The 23045-nt window shown below is 36.2% G+C and overlaps 1 long non-coding RNA gene across 1 annotated transcript in view; it reads right to left on the bottom strand.

Moving 5' to 3' along the window:
• Positions 1-17975: 17975 nt before the first annotated feature.
• LOC105521161 overlaps positions 17976-23045 on the bottom strand; it is a 15926-nt gene continuing 10856 nt past the window's right edge. The window contains exon 2 of the long non-coding RNA XR_001003230.1: positions 17976-18166. This is a non-coding gene — a long non-coding RNA (uncharacterized LOC105521161). The remainder of the gene's footprint in view (positions 18167-23045) is intronic.

Below are 23045 nucleotides of genomic sequence, written 5' to 3' on the forward strand. Positions count from 1 at the left end.
TAGAAACTTTATTTTTTAAAACAGCTCAAAATTGCCTTCATCATATTACTGATTTAAATATTATGGAAAATGTTAAGCACTCACAAAAGTGTTATAGAAAGACTAGCATAATGAACCCTCATATATGCACCATCCAGATTTTAAAATTACTGGAATTTTGTCATATGGGCTTTAGCTACCCTTATTTTCTTTCTTTTTGTTGCTAAACTATTTTAAAGCCCCTCCAGGACCTCATGGGACTTTATCCTACATACTTGTAATTCTACTGATTTTTAATTAAATTATTGATTAAGTAGTTAACAGAAAACAGGATATTACAGGAAGCATCTAGTGGGGTGCAGAGTCTAGCAATTAATCTTTTCTCATTTAATCAAAGACAGCAGCAGGGCTCTAGTAAAATCAATTATGTTTAGAAATTGAAATTTTTAAAAATTCAAAAACAAGGAAGCATTTTAAGTATTCTTACAGCCCTCACTTCTGTTTTCCTTCCTCTTGACATATTCCTCATTAACAACTGGCTATTTCTCATCTCTTTTGCCCCTCAATGTAACCAGGATTTATGTAAATCATACGTCTTAACTCAGCAAGAAATTGGCAGGGTCCTAAGACATAGTTCCAAATAAGTTTTATTTTTACGGTAAAATCCTGGCCCTTCTGTCTGGGAGACCTTTCTACCCCTTTACATGTCGGCACTACCACTTATGCTAATATTATAATTGTGTGTTTATCAGTATTTTAACATAATTTTTCTTAGTTTTGCCTGAAAAAGGAGGCTAAGAAATAAAATGCCCAATGCTGATGAAGGTGTATATTATGGATATTTTAATGTATTTCTGGTGGGAGTATATATATTTGAACCAAAACCAGTTTGACTATAAGACTTGAGTACCAAGTTTTAATATTTGGTATCTTAAATTTTGTTAACTTGTTTATAACTAAACAGGATAAAAAATTATTAATGTGGAGATGACCTTCCCTCTACCGCAAGAGAGAATGCTGACTTTGTGTGTTTCATTCCAGTGTCCACCTCCTTTCCCCCAGAGAAGACTCATCTTCTGCCAGGCTGTAGTGATGGACTTTTGATATGTAGAATTCAAAATTGGGAAGGGGTGAAGGCAGGGAGAGAATAACTAAATTGATCTGGGATAACTTTAAAAAAATAACTGATAGAGGGGGATAGAGAGAAAGAAAGTAGCTGAGAAAAGGAGAAAAGGAAATATTGGATTGTGGTTTATAAGTAAGAGGCTCCAGAATAATGTGGGGTTGCAGAGAATTGAAAAGAAGAGGAAAATGTGGGAAATGTTACTGAGGCATATGAATGGAATTTATTCACAATTTTAGAAGAGAGCCAAGTAAATTATTACAAGTCCTTTTAAAAATGTTTTGCCTATGTATACTCAGGCTGGAGTTCAGTGATGTGATCAAAGCTCACTGCAGCTTCCAACTCCTGGGTTCAAGCAATCTTCCTGCCTTAGCCCCCTGCTGATACACATTCTTTGACAACATCCTTTTTTATAGCGGAGGGGAGACGGAGTCTTGCTCTCACTCTCTCGCGCAGGCTGGAGCGCAGAGGGGCAATCTTGGCTCACTGTAACCTTTGCCTCCCAGGGTCAGGTGATTCTCCTGCCTCAGCCTCCTGAGTAGCTGGAACTATAGGCGCATGTCACCACGCCCAGCTAATTTTTTGTATTTTAGTAAAGACAGCCTTTCACTGTGTTGCCCAGGCTGGTCTCGAACTCCCAAGCTCAGGCAATCCACCCTCCCCGGCCTCCCAAAGTGTTAGGATTACAGGTGTGAGCCACTGCACCCAGCCGACAACATGTTTTTGATGGCGACATAACATTCTATCCATTGAACATGCTGCAGTTAATGTACTATTCCTCTATAATTGGATTTATATTATTTCCAATTTTCTGCTATTTAAAAAACACACTGTGATGAATATGCTTATGCTCACAGCTTCTTACGACTTTTTTCAGTAGGATAGATTCACAGAAGGAGAATTATGGTGTGGAAGTTATAAATGTTTTATTTTGTCAAATTATTGTTTCTTTAAATGTATCAATATACATAATCCTACCAAAAAGATATGACAATATCCATCATATGTACCGTCAACATTGACTATTTTGTCTCTTAGGATCTTTTTTATGTAATTTTAAAAAAAATTTTTGATATGCTTACCAGATCATACATTGGATAAACTTTCCTATTCTCTTAGGAAAACAGTGACTCATCTTAAATTTACTTTCCATTTACTTCTTGAAAAAATCTTTAACAGATCATCCCTTATGTTCTTCCCAAACTCTCTCTCTTTTCTATCTTCCTTCCTTTCTGCCTGTCTTCCTGCTTTACCTTCCTGCTTTATTTCTTTCCTCTCATTTTTTGGTAAAGCTGTTTCATATTTGTTTTGGAATAAATTTAAAAAGAACAAAAACAAGCTCTACCCTGATAATGATAATCTTGAGCACTTTTAGCAATGCAAAGAGAACTCATTGACTCACAAAGTCTCCCTGTCCCATTTCATGTATCTTATTTGTGCCTGGCAGCAATACAAAAATAAGATCCAATCTGTTCTGTACAAAATGCCCTTCAAATATCTGAAGATAGCTGCCTAAGTAGTCTCTTCTCTATGCTAAAGTGTCACAGTGATTTTAACCTTTCCACAAGCAACAGCATTTTTGAATGCTTCACTAACCTGCTCAGGTTTCTCTGGACACACTCTTAACTTTCTCAGAACAGCAGGATTTCAGCTGTAGCATTATATAGCATTCGTACAACTACAACTGAAAATAATTGTCCATTGTGGAGGAAATGCCCTTTAGGAATGGATTCACACAATTACCTAATATTGCTCAGTTTTAGTAAGCAGTTTTTCTCTCCTTAAAGAGAACTATATACTGAATCATGGTTTTCTTTCATAGAGTGGTTGTGAAAATTAATGATATTTAGGCCAGGTGCGGTGGCTCATGCCTGTAATTCCAGCACTTTGGGAGGCTGAGGCAGGCAGATCACCTAAGGTCAAGAGTTCAAGACCAGCCTGGCCAACATGGTGAAACCCCATCTCTACTAAAAATACAAAAAAAAAAAAAAAATTAACTAGGCGCGGTGGTGCATGCCAAATAATTCCAGCTACTCGGGAGGCTGAGGCAGGAGAATCGCTTGAACCCAGGAGGCAGAGGTTGCAGTGAGCTGAGACTGTGCCACTGCTCTCCAGCCTAGGCAACAAGGGTGAAACTCCACCTTGAAAAAAGAAAAAAGAAAGAAAGAAAGAAAGAAAATTAATGATATTTATAAAGCATCTAAAACACTGGCTGGCATAATGTTCAATAAATGTTAATTACATATTAGTAACTAATTTTTTTTTAGAAGTTATCTGAGTATCTGTTTGCCCCTTGGTCTATGGATGTAGACTAAGAAGAATAGAAGGATGGAATTGAAATGAAATAATAAGCAAAAAAATTTAAGAAGTGTTGCAATGTCAAACTAGGTGGACCTCTCTGAGGGTAAGAGGTGGGCCTTGTCTTTCTTCCATGAATGGAATCTTGGCTCCCATATTTTTAGAAAAAGAAATAAATATTTTTTAAGGGTATATTTCTTAATTATTATTTCTCTCCTTGATAAATGGAGGCAATATTTTAAAAATCTCAACAGCACCACCGTTGGGAAAAAACAACTGGGATGCTGTTTAACCAAAAGTGGAAAGAGAGGAGACCAAGGTTTGGACATTGTTGTTTTGCCACTGAGGGCCCCGAGCTCTCCTAGGCCTTTTAATCATATCAAGTAGGATATTCTAGAATCGGCCAGCAGCTGGGGCTCTAGAAGTCAGAGATCAGAGCCAGGCAAGGCTCTGGTCTCCCAAACCTGAGCCTTTCCTCTTAGCCGCAGCCTCCCACCAAGGGCCAGCCCCAGACATCTTTCCCACCTGACCTGCTCTCCATACAGAATTCCTAAAGGGTTACTGGCCAGGAGGTACAGATATAGGTTAGATTTTCTGGTTGTATTTCTCCACACCCTCATTAAAAGTCTTATTCTGTTGTATTTATTTTAGTGGCATTATAAATTAAAAACAGGCTGGGCACAGTGGCTCACGCCTGTAATCCCAGCACTTTGGGAGGCTGAGGCGGGTGAATCACTTGAGGCCAGGAGTTTGAGACCAGCTTGACCAACATGGTGAAACCTTGTCTCTTCTAAAAACACAAAAATTAGCCAGGCATGGTGGTGCATGGCTGTGGTCCCAGCTACTCAAGAAGCTTGAGGCAAGAGAATAACTTTAACACAGGAGGCAGAGGTTGCAGTGAGCCAAGATCACACCACCACCCTCCAGCCTGGGTGACAGAGTGAGACCCTGTCTCAAAAAAATTTAAAAAAATTAATAACAATTCTATAAACATTTTATTTGAACCCAATTCAGTGGAACTATTACTTTTCTTGATCGAGATGTTTCTTTTAGTGCAACCTAAGCATTTGTTTTAAATTAGAATCATTACTAAATAACAGAAATAACATTTTTCTGTACTCTTATCATCTGTGTGTAGGTAAGATAGTTATGCATCAAAAGGAAAGAAAATGCTTTGATTCCTGTAATGACTGCTTCCTGCAAAGCAGCCTCTCGAGGAACCTCTTAGCCTCAGCATCTGGAACTCCAGAAAAGGAAAATTTCAAGTCAGATAGAATTCTATGTATATCATTTCTTTGGAACCTTCAGCCCTCAAGATTTCAACAGCACGACCTCAGTTTCAACATAGTTGTCCTTAGTTCTCATGTCACTCTTTTGATGCTGCCTGTTGTTGAAGCAGAAGAAACCAGTGATGTAATCACTCTCTTGTTAGGTGTGGTTCTCAGCATTACAGGCATTTGTGCTTACTTGCAGGTATTTGCACTAGAAAGATATGGACACATGTGACTTTGAAGGGCCTACTGAATCAAACCTCAGCCTGAAAACCTTTGTGCTATTGAGGCTAAACTTGAGCTTTGGTGTCTGAAAGTTTTCAAGAATCAGTAAATAGGGGAGTTTTACATTCTTCATTGTTTCCATAAAATGGAAACAAACAGATATATGTATATATATGGAAAAAGGAAAGTTTTCTTTACAACAAATTATGCACTGAAAAATTCAGCCTATGATTTGTATTTGCTGGTCAGAAAGGCGGTCAAAGAAGTAAGATGGCTGAAATTTTCTTAATAGTTCATAGTTTTAAAATTTCAAAGCACATAAAATAGAAAGAAGGAAGTTGTTGCCCATAAGTCTAGTAAATCACCACTGTTCGTTTGTAATCACTGCCTCCTGAATCATTGCAGTCTTTTCTGCATATTTTTATTAGAATTTTGTTTTGTTATCTCTCGAGTTGATATTATATTTAGATATCAAATAGTCAGCCAAAAAGGGGAACTTTTTATCTCTGGGGGAAAATAAACATTTAGAAAAATGCATTCAGTGTATCTAATGCTGAAATGCAGAAAAGATTTAAAGACATTGGCATGGAAAAGAGATTTAATGTTAAAAAAAAAAAACCTTTATATTAACTGAGTAACATCCTCCTGATGAGAAGTAGTATATTAAATATAAAACCATTATGTTGTTGAAAAAAAAGAAAATCCTTTAATTACAGTTCAGTTTAAGTACTCTTTCATTGTAAGACAATTAGTTCAGGTTGTTTTCTGGTAGATTAATTTATGTGCTAGGAAACAAAAGATGAACCAGACAGACACGGATGCCTAGATTGTGGCTAAACTGAGTGTTCACAAGACAGACACGGATGCCTAGATTGTGGCTAAACTGAGTGTTCACAAGACAGACACGGATGCCTAGATTGTGGCTAAACTGAGTGTTCACAAGACAGACACGGATGCCTAGATTGTGGCTAAACTGAGTTTTCACAAGACAGACACGGATGCCTAGATTGTGGCTAAACTGAGTGTTCACTTAGAGCTACTTCAGAAAACATTTCATCTTCATCGGAGGAAATTTTATCTTTATATCAGACACTTCTTTTTTTTTTTTGAGACAGAGTCTTGCTCTGTTGTCTAAGCTGGAGGGCAGTGGTGAGATCTCAGCTCACTGCAACCCCCACCTCCCTGGTTCGAGCAATTATCCTGCCTCAGCCTCCTAAGCATGTGCCTGGAATTACAGGCACACGCCACCATGCCTGGCTAATTTTTTTGTATTTTTAGTAAAGACGGGGCTTTACCATGTTGGCCAGACTGGTCTTGAACCCCTGAACTCAGGCAATCCGTCCCCTTCAGCTTCCCAAAGTGCTGGGATTACAGGCGTGAGCCACTGCACCCGGCCTTATATCGGACACTTTACTCAAGTCTACAGATACGAAAATACCTGTAGCGAGGCTTGTAAAACTAGGATAGTAGCCAAATTAATACCAATGTCACTTTAGTTTAGAATTTAAAAGGTAAGCGATTCCCTATAAGAATATAAATAAAACAATATTAAGTTTACTTTTTAAATAGAATCCTTTAAAAAATTAATCACTGCATTACTGTATTTACCTCTTAGAAGAATATTTCCTTGCATGCATTTGAGTATGTGCTAAGTAGAAAATTCCATTGTTTTGAGAAAGAATGCACAAAGGCTTGCAAAGCTGAAATGAGGGCTTTATAACTGTCTGCACCACATTTAAAGTTAAAAAAGAAACACACCAAGCAAAAAATTTGAGGTATCTCAGTGAATTAAGACAGCTCCCACACAGTAGAGTATCTATTTTAATAACAGCATAAAAGTGTGAAAGATTTTCCTGTTGCAAAAACATTTATTAGTCTGTTTAGTTATTTCAGAATCATCCTGCACTTTGCTTAGTAAGACAAACAGTTAATGAGTTACTTGAGGAAGTTAAACACTCGTGTAGAATTGCAAGCCTTAGGTCATATTCCACTATCCCGCTCTCTATCATGTTACTGGGAAATTAAGATCTCTTAGAACTGTTCTTTGACTTCATAGTAATAAATGCATCACAGCCTGAAGCAAACAGAGTGATCTTTAAAAAGCCAGCTATTTAGATGTTTTTCATAATTTTTAATATCTATGTTAGAGTCAGCAATTTGGTGAGCAATAAAGTCAATTATCAGCTCTGCCAGTAAATCTCCTGTAACCTTATGAAAAAAGGTCATACTAAACAAGTACATTGAGCACCTCATGCTCATGAACATCAGTGACTTTCCCAAAATATTCTAGTTATTCAAAACTTAATTTCAACTCTAATGATGAGAAATACAGCCATGCCTCACATAACAATGTTTGGTCAGTAACAGATTGCATATATGATAGTGGTCCCATAAGATTATTATTCCTTTTAAAAATTGTACCTTTTTCATATTTAGATGCACAAATACTTGCCATGGTGTTATAATTGCCTACATATCCAATACAAAAACATGCTGTTCAGGTTTATAGCCTAGGAGCAGTAGGCTATACCGTATAGCCTAGGTGTATGGTAGGATAGACCATGGAGGTTTGTGTCTATGATGTTTGCACAGTTATGAAATCACCTAACAGTGAATTTCTCAGACTATATCCCATTGTTAAGCAACACATGACTCTATATATGACTTACTCATTAAATAACTCAGTCACTTATTAACTGCCTACTATGCGTCAGGCATTATACCAGGTAGGGAATACAAAAATAAGATATCTTCTAATTTTTGAAGAACACATATCTAGTTATGGAAAAAATAAACAAATAATTATAAGACCATGTGATATAGAAGTATATTATTTATAACATTCCTAGAGGTGGCATTTGTACTGGTCTGGAAATACAAGTATAAGTTTTTGTCAGGCAGCAAACGGAAGGAGGGACATCTTTCAGATATCCTACTGTCTTTGTTATAAATTATTAAGCACAATGCACAAGTGGTATTTCTAGCATGATAAAATTTAATGAAAATATAACAATTTTATTACACTATGTATTTATTATACTGTTATTAATGTTAATATCAGGTGATTTACATATATTGTAAATTATTTTCTTCTTAAGTATCATATGTCATAAGTAACATTAATTCTTCCTTGGTTTTAAGGTTCTTAAACTCTTTAATGGCTCTAAAAGTTTTCCAGATGTGATCGAGTACACTCAGGTGGTACGACCATGGACTTCAAAAGTTTTTAAAAGTCTTTCTGCCATCAAAATATGCATAACGAGTTTAATAAGCGATTTTTCTGACTTAGGGTATAAAGGTAGAACTTTTTTTCTAAATGACTTCAATTCTGTTTTATCAATTCCCCCTGACTCATCTCTTAATGATACCTCAGGAAAATCCCATAGATTTTCAGTCATATTCAGTTATTTAAAATTCAGCCTAGTTTGACCTACTTTCCCCCCCCCCCCCGAGACAGAGTTTTGCTCTTGTTGTCCAGGCTGGAGTGCAGTGGCATGATCTCGACTCACTGCAACCTCCACCTCCCAGGTTCAAGCAATTCTCCTGCCTCAGCCTCCCGAGTAGCTGGGATTACAGAAGCCCACCACCATGCCCAGTTAATTTTTTGTATTTTTTGTAGAGACGAGGTTTCAGTATGTTGGCCAGGCTGGTCTTGAACCGTGCCTACTTTTACCTACTTCTGTGCATGAGTGTCCCTTCCCCATCAATGTTAGCCAGCTTGTTGTCCAGGGGACTTGAAACGGGAAGGGAAACTCCTTCCTTCACTCCTAGTTAGAGCTCTTGACAGATAAGTATGGTAGAGTCTCCTTCAGCCCAGATATAATGAACGATAGACTATGAACTTCATTATTTGTTTACGGGAAGTCAATGAATCCATTAAGACTTTTATCTACTGTTATCAACCAAGGCTTTCAGTGATGTAGGTCTTGTGTGAACTCAGAATATGACATTTCAGTTTGTAGTATGTGTTAGCTGCTTTATAACCATACAATACTGTTCATTCAAGAAAGATTTATTACTTTTTGTCAGACACTGTGTGATATAAGTCAAATGATAACACACGTACACACACAAATAGATTTCATTTGCATGCATCACATTTTAAAAGTGAAAACATGGTGCTAGTTAGTGAAAACAAAATATTTTATTTTTAATGATGCAAAATTAATTTAAGTGATCTAAGCCTCTAAATATCTCAAGGTCCCCACTGGTATTAAGAGTTCACTGGTATTAAGAGTTGACATAAACTGACCAATACTATTAATAAAAGGAAACGTGTACAGAGTAGGTACTCTGCTTTTGTGTTAAGTGATTTATACACTGTATTTAATCTAGTTAATAATCTGACGAGCTAGTTAGTAGAATTATTCATATTTTACAATGTGAAAACTGAGTGTGAGTGGTTATTACACCAGCTTAACTTTACCTGCCTGCTAAGCAAGCCTTGAACTTCCATTCAAAAGCCAGCTGAGTAGGCCCAATTGGCTAACTGGATCCATGCTGTTTGTGTAGATAACAATACTCTACACTTAAAAATTGGTTAAAAGGGTAAATTTCATGTTATGTGCTTTTTAACCACAATATAAATAAATAAATAAACAAATAAATAAATAAATGTTTTATGACAATAATATGTAGCCAACAAAATGATGCTTTCTGTGAATTTTAATCACATGAAAAATGCATATAATGTGAACAAAAAAAGCATTATACAAAACCTGATATACAATATGATAAAATGATGTAAGATATACATGTGTGTAAAATTATATATAAGTAAATCCATAAATTCATATGTATTTTATGGTTGTATGTTACATATAGCAAATAAATATGTGTATATGCATATATACATACATAGATATGTTTTTCTTTTTTGAGAAGGAGACTTGCTCTGTTGCCCAGTCTGGAGTGCAGTGGCACAATCTCAGCACACTGCAACTTCCATCTCCTGTATCCAAATGATTCTTCTGCCTGAGGCTCCCAAGTATCTGGGATTATAGGCATGTGCCACCACAGCCAAGTAAATAAATATTTTGAAAAAAATTGTTCAAACCTTAATATTCCCGGAGGTCATTAGTTTTCACATATTGATTATCTGACTTTTTTACTCTCAACTTCTTTATATCTAAATACATTTTAAACAATGATGTTAGCCTTATGCTGATTTTTGTGGTCTTGAAAGGAGTTAGGAAGTGAATATCCAGTTTCTTTAACATTCCAAGAAGCTTTCCAGGAAGTCCATTTCAGTCTCACCTCATGGGGATCCCTGAACGTAAATAGAAAGGATTCAAAGCATACTACTACAGAAAAATCATGAAACCACAAAGTAAGACAGCAAGAGAAGAAGAAATAAATACCGTCTCTACAAACAACCAGAAAATAAATTATCAAATGGCATTAGTAAGCTGTTATCTATCAATAATTACTTTGAATGTTGCCATGGTCTGAATGTGCCACCTGAAGTTCATGTGCTCGTAACTTGACCTCCAATGTGGAGGTGTTGGGAGGTGCAGACCTATGGGGAGGTATTTGGGTCATAGGGCTCTATTCTAATGAATGCGTTAATGCCATTGTCACAGGAGTGAGTTCCTTATAAAAGGATGAGTTTGGCATCCTCTTGCTCTTTCTATCATCTATATGGTGCCTTCTACTGTGTTAGGTTGAAAGTAGGCCTTTATCAGATGCCGATCCCTTGATCTTGGACTTCCCAGCCTCCAGAACCATGAGCCAATACAATTCTGTTCATTATAAATTTTACAGTATGTGGTATTCTGTTATAGCAGTGCAAAATAAACTAAGACAAATGTTAGTGGATTACATTCTTCAATAAAAGACAGAGTAGTTGAATGGATTTAAAAAAATAGGACCCAACTATATGCTGCCTGGAAGAGACTCATTTCACTTTTCAGGACACAAATAGACTGACAGTAAAGAGATAGAAAAAGATATTCCATGCAAATGGAAACCAAAGGACAACAGGGGTAGCTATATTTGTATCAGATAAAACAGACTTTAAATTAAAAAAAAAACTGTAAAAAGAGACAAAGAAGGTCATTATATATAACAAAGGGGGCCAATTCATCAAGAGAATATAATAATTGTAAATCTATATGCACCCAACATTGGAGCCCCTAAATATATAAAGCAAACATTTAAAAATCTGAAGAAAGAGATGGATTGCAATATAATAATTGCAATAGGGGCCTTCAAGTCCTGCTATCAATAATGAACAGATCATCTACATAAAAAATTAATAAGGAAACACTGGACTTGCCCTACACTTTAGATCAAATAGACCTAACAGACATATACAGAGCATTTCATCCAACAGCAACAGAATACACAGTCTTCTCAAGAACACACGTAACATTCTCTAGGATAAATTATATGTTAGACCACAAAACAAGTCTGAGCAAATTTAAGAGGATTGAAACATATCAAGTAACTTCGCTGACCACGATGGTATGAAAGTAAAAATCGATAACAGGAGAAGTTTTGAAAATTCATAAATATGTGGAAATTAAATAACATGCTCCTGCACAACAACAATGGGTCAAAGAAGAAATCAAATGGGAAATTAAAAATTATCTTGAGTTACATGAAAATGGAAACATAATATACCAAAACTTATAGGATGTAGCAAAAGCAATTCTAAGAGGGAAATTTATAGCAATAAATGCCTATATCAAAAAAGAGAAAGGTCTCAAATAAACAATCTAATGTTATACTACAAGGAAGTAGAAAAAGAAGAACAAACTGAGTCCAAGGTGAGCAGAAGGAAAGAAATAACAATGATTAAAGGGGAAATAAATAAAATAGAGACTAGGAAAAAGTAGAAAAATATAAAAAATACTAAGAGTTGACTTATTAAAAACATAAAATTGATAAACATGCAGCTATACTAAGAAAAAAAGAGAAGAAAACTCAAAATCAGAACTGAAAGAAGAGACATGACAACTAATACCACAGAAATAAAAATAATCATAAGAGATTACTTTGACAACTATATGCCAACAAACTGGATAATCTATAAGAAATGGATAGATTCCTAGACATATACAACTTACCAAGAGTGAATCTTGAAGAAATAGAAAATCTGAATTGAACAATAATGAGGAGATTGAATCAGTAATAAAAAGTTTCCCATCAAAGAAAAGCCCAGGACTACAATAAAGTTTCAGAATACAAAATCAATGTACAAAAATCAGTAGCATTTTTATGTACCATTAATGTTAAAATTGAGAGCCAAATTGAGAATGCAATCCCATTTACAATAGCTACACAAAACAATACCTAGGAATACATCTAACCAAATAAGTGGAAGATCTCTACAAGGAGAACTATGAAGCACTGCTAAACAAAATCATAGGTGACACAAAGGGAAAAGCTTTCTATGCTCATGGATTGAAATAATCAATATTGTTAAAGTGGCCATACTGCTCAAAGCAATCTACAGATTTAATGCCATTGCTATCAAACTATCGATATCATTTTTCACAGACATATAAAAACTATTCTGAAATTTAAACGGAACCAAAGAACCAAAAAAAGCCCAATATCTAAAGCAATCCTAAGTAAAAAGAACACAGATGGAGGCATCATATTACCTGACTTCAAACTATATGATAAGGCTACAGTCACCAAAACAGCATCGTACCAAACCAGACACATAGACCAATGAAACAGCATAGAGAACCCAGAAATAAAGCTGCACGCTACAGCCATCTAATCTTTGACAAAGTTGACAAAAATAAGCACTGGGGAAATGACACCCTATTTAATAAATGGTGCTGGGATAGCTGGCTAGCCATATGCAAAACAAAACTAGACCCCTATCTTTCAACATATATATATAAATTAACTCAGTGTGGATTAAAGACTTTTGTTTTGTTTGTTTTTTGAGACAGAGAGTCACTCTGTCATCCAGACTGGAGTGCAGTGCCAGGTTTATAGCTCACTGCAGCCTTGACCTCCCTGGGCTCGGGTGATCCTCCTGCCTCAGCCTTCCATGTAGCTGGCACATGCCACCAAGCCCAGCTAATATTTTATTTTTTTGTACAGACAGAGTTTCGCCACAGTGCCCACACTGGTCTTGAACTCCTGGACTCAAGTGATCCACCCAAATCCCAAAATGCTGGGATTACAAGGATGAACCACTGCACCAGGCTTATATTAAAAATTTAAATGTAAGACCTCAAACTATAAGAATTCTAGAAGAAAACCTAGGAAACAACATTCTAGACATTGGTCTTTGGAAAAAATTTATGACTAGGACCTCAAAAGCAATTGCAACAAAAACAAAAATTAATAAGTGGGACGTAATTAAACCAAAGAGCTTCTACATAGCTAAAGAGACTAACAATAGAGTAAACAGACAACCTACAGAATGGGAGAAAATATTCACAAACTATGCATCCACATAGGTCTAATAGTCAGAATCTATAAGGAACTTAAACAATTCAACAAGCAAAAAAACAAATAACCTCATCAAAAAATAGGCAAAAGTCATGAACAAATACTTCTCAAAGAAGGTGTACAAGTGTCCAAAAACAAGTCATACATCTGATAAGGGATTAACACCCAAAATGTATAAGGGACTCAGAAAATTCATTAAGAAGAAAACAAATAACCTGATTGAAAAATGGGTGGGCCAAGTATGGTGGTTTATGCTTGTAATCCCAGCACTCTGGGAGGCCGAGGCAGGCAGATCACCTGAGGTAGGAGTTCAAGACCAGCCTGGCTAACATGGCAAAACCCCATCGCCACTAAATTAAAATATAGTAAATAGCTGGACATGGTGGCATGTGCCTGTAATCTCAGCTACTCAGAAGGCTGAAATAGGAGAATCACTTGAACCTAGGAGATGGAGGTTGCAGTGAGCCAAGATCACACCAGTGCGCTCCAGCCTGGGCAACAAAGTGAGACTGTCTGGAAAAAAATAAAAAAGAGAGAGAAAAGAAAAAAATGGGCAAAAGACTTGAATAGACATTTCTCAAAAGAAGACATGCAAATGACCAACAGATATATTAAAAAATGCTCAACATCACTACTCATTAGGGAAATGCAGTTTAATACCACAAACAGCTATCACCTCATGCTTGTCAGAATGGCTATTATCAAAAAAGATAAAAGGGAAATTTTGGTGAGGATTTGGAGAAAAGTAAACCCTTTTACACTGTTGATGCGGATGTAGCTTAATATAGCCATTATGGAAAACTGTATGGAGATTCTGCAAAAAACTAAACACACAATTACCATATGATCTAGCAATGCCACTTTTGGTATATATGCAAAGGAGATGAAATCAGTATGTTGAAGAGATGTCTGTGCTACCATGTTCATTACAGCATTATTCGCAATAGCCAAGTTATGGGATCAAACTAAGTGTCCATCAATGGACAAATAGATAAAGAAAATGTGGTATATATTAACAGTAAAATAGTATTCAGCATTAAAAAAAGAGGAAATTCTGTCATTTGAGACAGCATGGATGAACCTGGAGGACATTATGCTAAGTGTACTAAGCCAGGCACAGAAAAACACATGAACTCACTTAATGTGGAATGTAAAACAATCAAATACTTATATAGCCGGGCGTGGTGGCATGAATCTGTTGTCACAGCTACTCGGGAGGCTGAGGCAGGAGAACTGCATGACCCCAAGAGGTAGAGGCCGCAGTGAGCTGAGATCATGCCACTGCACTCCAGCCTGGGTGACAGAGTGACAGAGCAAGACATCCTCCCTCCCTCCCTCCTTTCCTTCCTCCTTTCCTTCCTTTCTTGCTCCCGCCCTCTCTCCTTCCTTCCTTCCTTCTTTTCTCAAAAAACAAACAAACAAAAAAACTAAACAAACAAACAAACAAAAAAACCAATCGAACCCTTATAAAAGTAGAGAGTAGAATGGTGGCTATCAAAGGCTGGGGATAGTGGGGATGTTGGTTAAAAGGTAATAAGTTTCTGTTAGGTGAAATATGTTTTTTGAGATTATTGCACAGCATCATGACCATAGTTAATAATAAGTGGGAGTTGAACAATGAGAACATATGGACACAGGGAGGGGAACATCACACACCACGGCCTGTCAGGGGGTGGGGGGCTAGGGGAGGGATAGCATTAGGAGAAATATCTAATGTAGATGACGGGTTGATGGGTGCAGCAAACCACTGTGGCACGTTTACACCTATGTAACAAACCTGCACGTTCTGCACATGTATCCCAGAACTTAAAGTAAAATAAATAAATAAATATATGAATAAATAAATATAAATAAATAAATAAAGATGTAAAAAGTTGCTAAGAGAGTAAATTGCAAATGTTCTCACCACAAAAAATGATATGTATTTGAGGTGATGGATGTGTTAATTAGCTTGATTTAATCATTCCACATTGTATATATATATATATATGACATAATATCACTTTGTACCTCATAAACATATACAATAATTTGTCAATTTACAATAAAAATATTGGTTTATATTGTTTATGTTGAACAATGACTTCTACCTTCCTAAATCCCTTTCTGAGCATAAATATAGATATATATGTGAATATATATGTATTTTTTAATTTTAGTTTTTTAACTTGAAAGCACATTACATACAGCTTGATCACCTTATTTTGTTTTTCATTTCAATGGATACTTTTTGTGACTACATTTTAATGTATTGACTGCCTAAGTTTATGGAGCCTGGATAACACAAATTTGTTTCCCGCTTAGTATTTAGGTTATTTTTTAAATTTCAGTGTTCATATAGCTCAGACCTATAGAATTAGCTGAAAATATCTAAGAAAAACAGGAAAACCATCTGAAAAATTCCAAAACCAGACAAAAATTATTAAAGATGTATAATGATCGAGAAATTGGTAAATGAAGCATCATGTATAAAAGTTAGTCACTGAGAATGTGTTTTGACCACTTTGTTATTTAGACTAATTACCGTTTGGATTAAATTATTTTTAATGAAACCATGTGGAGCTAATGTTATTTGTAATGATTGCCAAGTAGAAAAAAAAGACACTCTTTCTTTCTACATTTTAATATTTTATAATTTTAAAAATGAGCATATACCAAAGAAGAAAAAGTTCTTGCACATCTTTATTCCTGAGTAACTTACTTTTTATGCTGCATATGCCTATGCAATCTTTTTTTTTTTGAAAAAATATTTTCCCCTGAACTGGTTATTGGTAGCACAACAGAATCCCATTTATATTTGCACATTCTGTTATAGCTGAGGTAGCCTTGGCTAAGCTGAGAGACTACTCTTCCCATTTCCCCTCCCTGCAGGTTTTTGTTTTTGAGACACAGTACAGTGGTGCTACCTCAGCAAACTGCAATCTCTGCCTCCCAGGCTCAAGCAGTCCTCCCATCTCAGTCTCCCAAGTAGCTGGGACTGCAGGTGCAAGCCACCATGTCTGGCTAATTTTTGTATTTTTTGTGAAGACGGGGTTTCGCCACATTGCCCAGGCTGGTCTCGAACTTCTGAACTCAGGTCATCTGCTCACCTCCTCGGCCTCCCAAAATGCTGGGATTATAGGCGTGAGCCACTGCACCCAGCCCCGATTTTTTTTTAAATGTTACGCACAGTGCTTATTTTCTCTTGTCCTATTCTAATAATAAAAAAGCTCTGATTTAGCAGTAGCCCATTTTTGTATATAGTTTTCATATCGATAAATTTGAAAATAATATCAATGTATATATAGTTTGGATATTTGTCCCCAGTTCAATCTCATGTTGAAATGTAATCTCCAATGCTGGAGGTGAGGCCTGGTGGCAGGTGTTTGGACCATGAGAATGGATCCCTCATGAACAGCTTAGGCCATCCCGTTGGTGATAGGTCAGTTCTTGCTTTAAATTCACGCAAGATCTGGTCATTTAAAAGTTTGTGGCACCACCTCACTCCACTCTCTCACTTTCACCTGCTTTCACCATGTGATGTGCCTGGTCCCCCTCCACCTTCCGCCATGATTGTAAGATTGGTGAGGCCTCCCTAGAAGCTGAGCAGATGCCAGCACCATTCTTCCTGTAAAGCCCACAGAACTGTAAGCCAATTCAATCTCACTTATTTATAAATTACCCAAGCTCAAGTATTTCTTTATAGTAATGCAAGAATGGCCTAATACAATATATTTTAAATTTCAGTTTTTACTTAGAAGAATATTCATTTGCTTCATAATATTTAGTCCTTGTTTTCACCTTCAGGTTGATAATTTTGGTTTTTTATAATTTGTCATGTGTACTGCTTTTATCATTTATTATTTTGTGATCAGCTCAAGAGATAACTACATTAAAGGAGTCAATTTGTATCTATCTAAATACATAAGTTTTGTATTCCTTTTATAGTTAATTAGGACATCTTATATTATTTAGGTTTTTCTACCATTCTGCCTCTTTCCCATTTCTCCTCCACCTTCCTTTTTATTTTTTCCATCTGAAGGTCTGTGTTTGGACACCTCTTACATATTTGTTTCAGACATACAGTTTTAGGTCAAGAAAGTGTACCTCAGTTTGGCAATTACTGTTTCTAAGCACTGACTCAGAGGTGTATGAGTGGGTAGAAACTCCTACTGTTTTTTGTAAAATGTCTCATCCTTGTCTCATAGAAGTATATTAAAAATTCCTTGGACTGATCCTTAAATAGACCCATTTAGTAAATTTCAGCAGCAATAGTACTGTGAACCATTTGGATAAGAGTTCCAATCAATTTTTTAATTTATAATACTGGATTCTAGACCATATGGTTTTCATGTGTTGACAAAAAGAAAGAATCATATCTTACCACAGTTCAAATATATTAAATCCAATATTTCCTCATTGTCACTAATGGTCTAACACTATCATAAAAGTTAATTAATTGGTACAGCAGGCTTTATTCTTTTAAAGCCATCAGGATTTCGCCTCATTGTACTTTAAACTCTTTTGGATGGTTATTACTGGATTTCTTGACAATCTGTTGTCTAGTGGTTACCAAGGCATCCTGGTTTATCTCGCCAGTTTACAATTAATAGGGCTACATTCTGCCTGTTTTTATAAAAACAAACAAACAAAAACAAGACACACACAAAAAAACACACTAGTATTTCATTTAACTCTTTAGCAATCATCAGAGTCTTCAAAATCAGGAATCCTCCAAATCCATAAAAGCCAATCTCCCTGTGTCTGCAATGGTTTTAGGTGACTTGCAGACATTATCTCTTAGCCACCAGTCACTGTATCACTCCTTATTCCTTGCTAGTGCTCTCTTTCCAGGTCATGTTACTCACAGCAGCTTTAAAATATACAATGGGAAAAAAAGGAGAGTAACATGAGCAGACTTAGTAGATAACAAAGGACCAGAGAAAGTAGGTCCTTGATATTCTCTTTGCTTTTTCCCAGCATATTCCCTGCTAGCCTCTGATAAACTTACCCCAAGGAAAGAAAAGAAAAGCAGACCCCAAAGTTTTAACTCAGTTCTAGATTCTGAAGTTCTGGGTTCTGAACTAACTAAAGTTTAAACATTGGAACAATTTCCCTGGATTAAGTTAAGAACATCTTTTACCTCTTCTACTACTTGTTAATAATAACATAACTCATGCAATAATAGCTATTATATACCATTTTATTTAATTCAGATAAATAATAATATTGGCTCAAAACATATTTGAGCCCTTCCTAGCACCAGGAATTATTTCAAAGACTTGACAATCATCTATTTAAATCTTCTCTGCATCACTGTTGTTATCACTGTTTTGCAATAGTTTTGCAGTGATAACAACAGAGATGAGGAAACTGAGGTTAAAAGAGATGAAATAAATTGCTCAAATTCGAAAGCAAGACTGTGTAACTACAAAGTTCACATCCTTTTAATCCCCTTCACTACATCTCTAAAGAGCAAGAAAGTCTTAAAAACATTGCATGTGTTAGAGCAAAGCCAAGTAGAATCTGAAGCTGGAGAAAATGGTTCTTGTGTGTCTTTCATATACTGCAGTCACACAAGTAGTTGGCATTAACCTTTTGTAGTTTGTGGGTACACATAATTGCTCTGAAATCCTCTCTTCAAAATATCAAAACATTTTTGAAAACATTCCTTATGAAGAACCATATAGGTATAAAGATATTAAAAGTTTAACTTAGGAATTGGTGTTAAAGTGATTGCATTCATTTGGGGGAAAGTTGGAATGGTAGTAAAACAATAAAGGCTGATTATTCAATTCAGCATAGAGTCTGAAAAAAAATTTTAAACTATAATGCAGAACATATTTAGTCTGCCACCAGTTTTATCATTCAACAATTAATTATTAAGTGGCTACTAAATGCCAATCATTACCTAAGCCCTGAGGAAAAAATGGATTAAGAAACCTCCAGGATTTAAGCGAGCAAAGTATCTGTTTTTTCATCTTTAGAGTCATGTATTTGTCACTGAGATACATGTATATTTGTTATATACATAAATATATATTTATAAATGCCTATATTTATATATGCACATATGTATACATTATATATACATAATATAACATATATATGTTATACATATATAACATAATATAACATATGCACATAATATATATACATATATGTATACATAATATAACATAATATAATAATATATAATATAACATATATACATAATATATATGTTATGTGTTGTATGTATATTATATGTACATGTATGTATATGTACATATATTGAATGTATGTATATATTATATATACATAATATATAAATATGTATAAATATAGTTTTAGAATATTATATGTGTTTGCATTTATATATGCAAATATATATGCATATATTTGATATTTATATAATGATGAAGTATTTATCAGCACTTGTGAATTTTTTATTACTACAACTTAAGTTTGATTACTAAACCGACTTTACCAAAATCTGTGAAAAGTAATCTATCATCATCATTATTATTTTAAAAAAGGGTCTTGCTCTGTCACCCAGGCTGGCTCACTGCAGCTTCAACCTCCTGGGTTCAAGCAATCCTCCCAGATCAGCCTCCTGTATAGCTGGGACTCTAGGTTTGTACCATGGCCACATTCGGCTAATTTATTTATTTTTTGTAGAGACAGAGTCTTACTCTGTTGCCCAGGCTGGTCTCAAACTCCTGGGCTCGAGTGATCCTCCCTTGCTCAGCCTTTCAAAGTGTTTGGATTACAGGTGTGAGCCACTGTGCCCAGCCTCAATATTATTTTTTAATAACTTTTCCCTACTGAGTTAAAATATTGCCTTTTTTATATTCTACATACCCATATATCCTTGAATCTTTCTTTTTGTATTGATCTCTTTATTCCTGTGCTGACCTCACAATTTATGGCTTAAAGATGTGATTTAACATTTGTAAGATACATCCTTTTTCATTACTCATATAACGATGTTTACAATTTTTCCCTTATATATTTTAGATTATGAAAATTAGGGGCAGTTTGGTATGTTTCTTTGTTCAATTAAACCCACAATTATAATTGACAATATGTAAACACAGTCTTAAGACTGCTGAGGATATAAAGGGGAAAATGATAGAATTCCAGCTCTCAAGATAATCTTATGTATGAAATAGAGTTATAATTTATAACTCTATAATTTCTGATTCTAGAAATACAAAAAGAGACAAGATAGAATAAGAACCAAGAGGCAGGTTGTATAGAGTTAAATCTGAGCACACATGTAAGTAGTAAGCCTTTCTTAGATGATTAATGTGGTTGCTGCAGCAGTTTTATAGATGACCAGATCCCTTAGTCTGTCTTAAAGTTGAAAAGTGAAGAATAGTGGCAGCCTCATTTCGACGTAGCATCTCTAAAAATCTCAGCCCTTAGTGGCCTTCTTTTTCCCTTGCTTTCATGGAAGGTGGGACAAAGCATGCATGTCTTTGAAGTATGGTATCACAGATGTTTTGAATTCCTGAATATTCAGTTTCCTCTACAATGACATGAATTAACTGATTTTCTATGAGGTGTGTGAGAGTGATTTCATTTTGAACATGTTTTTAATTTGGTGGATGATCTAGCTGTTAGACATGCCTACGTGATCTTGTTTCACAGAATATTTTCTTCTGAAAATTCTTTATGTTGTTATTCTGTATTGGGGGAACCCACCCCCAATATTTCAATGTAGGTTCTTTCTATTTTCTGTAAGTGTCGGCCGGCTGAGAAATAAAGAGAGACAGTATAAAGAGAAGAATTTTACAGCTGGGCCACCGGGGTGACATCACATATTGGTAGGACCATGATGCCTGCCTGAACCTCAAACCAGCAAGTTTTTATTAAGGGTTTAAAAAGGGGAAGGGGTGTAAGAACAGGGAGTAGGTACAAAGATCACATGCTTCAAAGGGCAAAAAGCAGAACTACTAATAAGGGTCGAACAAAGGTCACATGCTTTTGAGGGAACAGGACAAAGGGCAAAAGCAGAACTACTGATAAGGGTCCAACAAAGATCACAAGGCAAAGGGCAAAAGCAGAACTACTGATAAGGGTCTATGTTCAGCGGTGCACGTATTGTCTTGGTAAACATCTTAAACAACAGAAAACAGGGTCCAAGAGCAGAGAACCGGTCTAACTACAAATTTACCAAGGCAGAGTTTTTCCCCACTTTAGTAAGCCTGAGGGTTCTGCAGGAGACCAGGGCATATCTCAGTTCTTATCTCAACTGCACAAGACAGACATTCCCAGAGCAGCCATTTATAGACCTCCCCCCCGGAACGCATTCCTTTCGCAAGGTATTAATATTAATATTCCTTGCTAGGAAAATAATTTAGCGATATCTTTCGTACTTGCACATCCATTTATAGGCTCTCTGCAAGAAGAAAAATATGGCTCTTTTTGCCCGACCCTGCAGGCAGTCAGACCTTATGGTTGTCTTATTGGTTCCATAAAAATTGCTGTTATTCTGTTCTTTTTCAAGGTGCACTGATTGCATATTGTTCCAACACACGTTTTATAATCAATTTGTACAAGTAACACATTATCACAGTGGTCCTGAGGTGACATACATCCTCAGCTTATGAAGATAACAGGATTAATAGATTAAAGACAGGCATAAGAAATTATAAAAGTATTATTTGGGAACTGATAAAAGTCCATATTAAAATGAAATCTTCACAATTTATGTTCCTCTGCTGTGGCTCCAACCCCTCTATTCAGGGTCCCTGACTTCCCGCAACACTCTGGTAACTAAATCTAATCCCATTGTAATTAAAACATTTATGACCATGTCAGAGGCATGTGAACCAGAACAACTCCACCTTGAATAGGAGCTGGGTAAAATGAGGCTAACACCTGCTGGGCTGCATTTCCAGATGGTTAAGGCATTCTAAGTCACAGGATTAAATAGGAGGTTGGCACAAAATACAGATCATAAAGACCTTGCTGATAAAATAGGTTGCAGTAAAGGAGCTGGCCTAAACCCACCAAAACCAAAATGGTGACAAGAGTGACCTCTGGTCGTCCTCACTGCCACCCTCCCATCAGCACCATAGCAGTTTACAAATGCCATGGCAACATCAGGAAGCTACCTTATATGGTCTAAAAAGGGGAGACATGAATAATCCACCCTTTGTTTAGCGTATCATCAAGAAATAACCATAAAAATGGGCAACCAGCAGCCCTTGGGACTGCTCTATCGAGTAGTTGTTCTTTAATTCCTTTACTTTCTTAATTAACCTTCTTCACTTTACACTGCAGACTCGCCCTCAATTCTTTCTTGCACAAGATCCAAGAACCCTCTTTTGGGGCCTGAATCCAGACCCCGTCCTGTAACGTATTTCTAGTGACCACAGGAGGGACTATAGTGTAGAAACCCTGACCCAATAGCTACCTTTGGGTAAGTGTTGGGGTCCTGTAGCATCTTTCTGGCCAATCTTGAAGGGACAATACTAAAGAAACCTCCCCCAACCTGAAGGAAAAAGACTGCAGCACTGATTCGACGACTTTGGGTAAGTGGTATGGTACCCAGATAAAGAATGGGCTTGTTAGAGGCCCAACTTAGGGGAGTTATAGTCTCTCCTAAGACAGAGTGGGTTAGAGGCCCCTCTTAATAAAAGGCAAGGAAGCTTGACTGGCCTTGGGTTAGAGGCCCAACTTAGAAGGGGATTAGCAGTCTTCTAAGATTTAGGGAATTAGAGGCCCCTCTTGATAAAGTCCCTCTTGGCTAAGAACAGGTT

This window comes from Colobus angolensis, unplaced genomic scaffold (genome assembly GCF_000951035.1).
Source record: "Colobus angolensis palliatus isolate OR3802 unplaced genomic scaffold, Cang.pa_1.0 Scaffold11, whole genome shotgun sequence".
Taxonomy (NCBI): Eukaryota; Metazoa; Chordata; class Mammalia; order Primates; family Cercopithecidae; genus Colobus; species Colobus angolensis.